We start from the raw sequence: 6,000 nt of genomic DNA on the forward strand, positions 1-6,000 counted from the left end.
CGGGATAGGGGGAGGGGTGGCTAGACAGAAAGGCACCTGCCAGTAGGTGTATGGGCTGGATAATAGGTTGGTTGGGTTGAACTAGGCTTCAATGTCCATTGACGTGTGCAAGAGCTAAATGGGATGTGGGACAGACTGGACAAGCCCGCGGTACATACTGGCAAGCATGGGAACCAGGGTAGGGAGCAGATCTGGTAGGGGTTTTGGGGAGTCGCCCCAACTAGGCTGCAGCTCCAACTGGTTTGCATGAAGACCGAGTATGAAGTGGGTAGGATCGAGCTGGACTACAACACCCATTGGTTCACGAGGAAGACGGGGCTGGAAACCGAATGGACCCAGCAATTGCAATGACCAGCATGTGCATAAGCTGATTGGTGTGACGAACAGTGTTGGAGTCTGTACTAGCAAACTCACACAAGAATCAGATCTGGGATCAACTCAGATGAAGTTTCTTTGGATATCTCTCCAACTGAACTGCTGATCTTGGAGCCCCAACCATCAAGAGACTGTCAGCCAGTGGACTCTGAATAGGTTTCATTGCGGTTGGGACGGTGAGATTGGCAGCAATCCAGAACTGATGAACTATCAAAACTGTTTGAGCAGGACCCTTGGAGCGCCCTGAACCCGCGTGGGAGACCTGGAGGAAGTTCCTGGATCCTGGCTCTGGATTGGCGCAGCACCGGCCATTGTGCTCACTTGGGGAGTGAATCATCAGACAAATGATCTTCCTCTCTGTCTCTCCTCTTCTCTGTATATCTGACTTTGTAATAAAAATAAATCTTTTAAAAAAATTCATAGCTACTGGCAGCATAGATGTTGAGCAGACTATACTGTTACTGAGAAGGAAACAAAAAGGACTTTATGGAGGTCAGTATTCTTTAATGCCTCCTCTCCTATGTGTAGTACTTTCTGCTGCACTTGACTGCACATGTATTTATTTAACGAACATTTCATTCATTCATGTGACTGGCAGTCCTGCTGGGCTCTGGGATTCGGTGATGAGCTTGCAGATAGCATTCCCGTCTTCTTGACCTTACGTCTTTTGAAAGAAGCGAGACACTAATCAAAGAAGCCAGGAAGATAACTGCACGCAGTGATCAGTGCAAAATGGGTGAGGAGCTCAGTACGACGTGTGCACGTGGAGTGCTGCTAGGGAACCCAGTCTTCTGACGGATAGTGATGTCTGAGCTGAAAGATGAGGCAAGTGAAGAAATAGGGGAGGTTCTACCAAGCAGAGAAAACATAACAAAAACTCTAAGTCCCAAACAAGTTTGGGGGTAGAGCTGGGGGGTAGAGGCCAGCAATGCCATTGGATGGCTGAGTAAAGGCTGGGATGTGTGTGGTCACACCTGGGCTTTATATAGGACACAGGACCTAGGAGGGGAAGTGAGGAAGCTGCAGGAATTGTAGCAAGCCATTACTGTGTTCCATAATAGATGGTGGCTTGGACTATGATGGAAGCCTCTGATGGTGTCCACAGTGGTCCTTTTTAGATATCTTTCTTCTGAAAATGGAGTTGGCCTTGGATTGTAGAAGCAGACCCAAGTTCCATGACATTTCAAAGTTGTTTGGTTTGGATGCCTTTTGAGTAACTGAGCGGCCCTGATGCTGTTCAGCATTAGTTCTTTGGCAAATCCTTTGAAGGGGTTGAGGTTCTAGGCAATTTTGAGGAATCATGAGGTTTTAGACAACTTGTGAGGCATTATGCTGTACAGATGTATAAGGGGAGGTCTGGAGAGACGAAAAACAAGAATTGATTTTCCTTCATGATAACTCGAGATGCCCAGCACAGTGCAAGGGTGCGGTCCAGCAAGCAGGTAGACAGAGAAAACTGGAGTCCAGGGAAAGGGCAGAGCTGGAAATGTCAGTCAAGCCATTACTTTAAAGGCACTGAAAGTTGTGGAAATGGATGACACTTTGGGATGAGAGGAAAGTCAAGGTCTTATCCCCAAGGCCACTGGTGATTTAGGATCAGACTCAGGAGGTTTCCAGATAATTATAAAACTCAAAGATCTTAAAGGAAACTGGGGATGTTGCACTTTACATTAGCCACTGAGGTTCTGATTCCCGGCATTCTTCTGGTTGTGAAGCTTGCTGTCACACTTGGAAAGCCACTAGTGAATGTGAAGTTAGTTGGCTAAACAAGCAAGCATGAAGGGTAAGAAAAAGTGAATTGTACAAAAATCATCAGCCAAGAAATTTGTTTTTATGTTTTCTCTGGTAGACTTTGCTTGGTGCCAAGAAGTAACCACCATCGAACTTACTTCTTCACCTTCTCACTTAGAAACTGTTGACAACATGGAATTCTGTTGATCATTAAAAGAATTGTATGACAAAATAATGCTGAAATATCAGACACTGTTTTCATCCCTTCTCAATGTAAACATTTATCTAATTAGTTTTGTTTATGCTTAAGTTTGTGTTTGATTATTCAGAGATATAATAGCCTGCACTTTTCAGAATTATGGAGAAAAATTGGGAAAAGGAAGAGAATGTTTTTAGGCTCATCTAGCATGTAGAATCATGGTGATTTGGGGGTAAATCCACCCATTAAAATGCACATGAGTACATGGATCCTGCTATCCTCAAAGGAAAGTATTGTCTCCAGAAATGTAACTACATGCTTGATGGAATAGAAATATTAGCACTTGTTCCCAAATATCATCACTAGAAAGGGATCCCTTTATGTTATTATTCAGACTGGTTAGGCTCAGTTTGCAGAATCTTGCTGCACGAATCACTTGGTTCATATTAAATTAACTATTTAGTGCTTATAAAATAGTGAGTAAACGCTAAATCATTTCTGTGGAACTATGATAAATACTCTAATTTAAAACTAGAAGAAAATAAAAGTGGTTAAGTTATAAGTCATTGTATAATGTTTAAAGATCATATATATTTATCCAGAATCTTACATGGTCATAGATTCTAATACCAAGTCAAGAAAAAGAGGTTAGACAGTGAAATAAGCCAGTTGAAAAGGACAGATACCATATGTTCTCTCTGATAGAAGACAGTCTTCATGCAAGATACACAACAGACTGAAGGACTACGCTACTGTCATAATACGGGAGAGGGCAGGATTGGTGAGAGGCAAATGGGACGGCGGAGGGGGAAGGCGAGGGGATCCCTAGACCTACAAAACTGTATCATGGAAAACAGTAATGACAAGTTTTTTAAAAAGAAAAAAAGGATACAGTGACCACAATACACATGAAAGGACACCCTTTGCTTCCAGCTACTGATTGCTTCCTGAAAAATTTTCTGGCAGAGCGAAATACTTTAAAGTATTATTATTAAAGTGTTAAATAATTTTACATTTCAGATTTTTAAAATCATAATGACAGCTAACAAAAGTTGGGCCTCTTTCTATGCTTTATGCTTCTATGCTTTATCTGGTCTAATTCACTTACATAATCAACTCAACTGCTATAGCATAACAAGATCTTAAACAGTACATTCTATATCGTCTTTAGAAACACGCAATTAATTCTGAGGTAGTGTGGGGAGGATATGAGCTGGCCTTTTGTGTCCAGAGGGCCTGGCTGCCTTGCCGTGTCACCACTCACCCACTCTGATCCTGACCGGGGACGCGAAGCGCATCCTCAGCTGTAGACTGAGGGGGCTGGACAGGGTTCTGAGGGTTTCTGTCCAGTTCCAACACTACAGGGTCCCTTATCAGTTAGCACAGCAGAGTGAAGACTTTGGGAGCCACACCGCATCATTCTCCATGTGATGAGATTACTCTAAATCTCTTGCGTCTGAGCTCTCAAGTGTCTGGTTTAAAGTGCTTTTAAAAATTCATTTGGAAGGCAGAGAGAGCTAGAGCTAGCAGAGTGAGAGTAAGAATGAGAAAGAGAGAGAGAGATCTCCAGTGTGCTGGTAACTGTAACATCTCCTCTAGCTTGTCCAAGCCGAGGCCGCAGGCAGAAGACCAGAACTCTTTCCATGTTGTCTCTGTGGGTGGCAAGGATGCAAACACCTATCGTCTCCTACTGCCTCCTGGGGTGAGCCTTAGCAGCAAGTTGGAGTTGGGAGCAGAGCTGGGAGTCAAACACAAACACTCCCATAGAATGTGGGTATCCTGGGCTCAGGTGGAGCATTGCACCAAGTGAATTCCTTCTTTGCCTGTTTTTCACAAGTATTTTCTTCCCATTGCTCTTGCCTGTCTGCCGTCACTGTAGCTGCAACCTAAAATGACAGCTGTCTGCACTTGTCAATCTTTCACCCCCCTGCTTTGCTGTGTGTTTGGGAACCTGGGTAACCAAGCACAGCAGGAAGTACAGGAGCGGGACACAGGCAGGAGGGATTATGACAGACCTATACCAACCTCATGGGAAGTGCATGCTGTAAAAGGACTATGCGTGGGGCCCGGTGCAGTAGCCTAGTGGTCAAAGTCCTCCCCTTGCATGTGTCAGGGTCCCATATGGGCACTGGCTCATGATCCTGCTGCTCCATTTCCTTTCCAGCTCCCTGCTTGTGGCTTGGGATGGGCCTTGGGACCCTGCACCTGCGTGGGAGACCCGGAAGACACTCCTGGCTCCTGGCTCCAATTGACTCAGCTCTGGTTGTTGCGGCCACTTTGGGAGTGAACCAATGGATGGAAGGTCTTTCTTCTTAATTGCATTTCCCCCCCATGAACGTGTTGAAGTACCCTCCTATTTCTTATTTCATTTAGGATTTATAACTGTGTCCCAAAAGTTTAACTCCTCTGGAGTACGTGTTTGCTGTAGTGATTGACTCCCCTTTAGATGCTGGCGTCCGTACTGCAGGTGCCTGACTCTGAGTGCCCGTTCTGCCCCAGATCCAGCTTCCTGCTGATAGGTAGGAAGCAGGCAGCCAATCATGGCTCAGGGGACTGGCTTCCTGCCAGGAGTCCTGCTCCAGTCCTAGCTGTGGTGGGCATCCGGGGAGTAAGCTAGGGAATGGAAGATCCCTGTCCCTTTCTCTTCTGCCAGTTGCTCTGTTTTTCAAACAAACAAACAAAACTTGTTTTAAAATGGACAGTATACACGGGCGCACGCACACACACACACAAAGTACCACCCATACTAGTGCTGTTAAGGTTTCTACATGTATCTGAAGTTTTCAATGATCGAGGAATAAACCAAAATTTGGAAGGTCTGAATTAGACTTATGTAACAAGGGCATTGTCGCTTTGCAAATCTTGCCCTTTTCTTTGTAAGATGACATTTTGGCCTTTTCACTCCTACTGAGGGGAGAAGTCACCTGTCGCCTCGTTCCGCTGGCAGGCTTTGGATCACAGAGCAGCGGGTTTCTTCACAATGAAATGATGTTTTTCTGTGTTTCCTTGGTTCCTGGCTGCTGAAAACTAAGCTAAAATGTACTCATCTCCAGCCTCTCCAAGGACCTCCCTGTACTGCACACAGCCTAACGGAGGGCTTCGAAACTGGACACACTGAAACACACGGGCAAGAAAGGCCACTGAGGACAGGGTACTTTTAGGCAGTCGATAATCCCGGCAGATTGGATTTTAGTGAACTGGGCAGTAACAGGTGAAATGAGCAAGAAATGGTTACTGTAACTCTAGCAGATAAGAGCAGGAGCTTTTGGTTGTAAAGGAAGTGAGGCACTGAACCTGTGGTGGTCAGACACAATCGGATCTCTGAAGTAACTGCACTTACGTGGGTGCTGCAAGGACCCGGATCAGGGAAAACAGCTGTGGCCGCGCATGGGTCCTGGACAGATTTCTCCCCGGAACCACCTAGAGGAAATGAGAACGCATCTCTGAGGATTTCGGGATTTGTGGACAATATCTTGGGCTATGGAATTGAGTGATGCTCCCTAGGCCCTCAGAGACCAGCTCATTTACAGCCCAGCACCCAGGCAAGCGTGCAACACTCTCCTCCCTCATTCTGGGTTTCTGTCTGGAGCTTCTCAGAGCCATGTGCTCTGACCTGCCCTCCTTCCCAGGCAACGGCCTCGGGGACCCCGACAGCACTACGGGGACCACCTGGATCTGCTAGAGAGACACCTGCC

General features: G+C 45.8%; 1 protein-coding gene across 1 annotated transcript in view; it reads right to left on the bottom strand.

The window, feature by feature from the left end:
- IPO5 (importin 5) overlaps window positions 1–5,725 on the bottom strand; it is a 46,731-nt gene extending 41,006 nt beyond the window's left edge. The window contains exon 1 of the mRNA XM_040991198.1: window positions 5,646–5,725. The gene's annotated coding sequence lies outside the window, so the exon portion shown is untranslated. The remainder of the gene's footprint in view (window positions 1–5,645) is intronic.
- Window positions 5,726–6,000: the final 275 nt, after the last annotated feature.

Source organism: Ochotona curzoniae, unplaced genomic scaffold, assembly GCF_017591425.1.
Source record: "Ochotona curzoniae isolate NIBS_2020 unplaced genomic scaffold, NIBS_Ocur_1.0 contig_64, whole genome shotgun sequence".
In the NCBI taxonomy this organism is placed as follows: Eukaryota; Metazoa; Chordata; class Mammalia; order Lagomorpha; family Ochotonidae; genus Ochotona; species Ochotona curzoniae.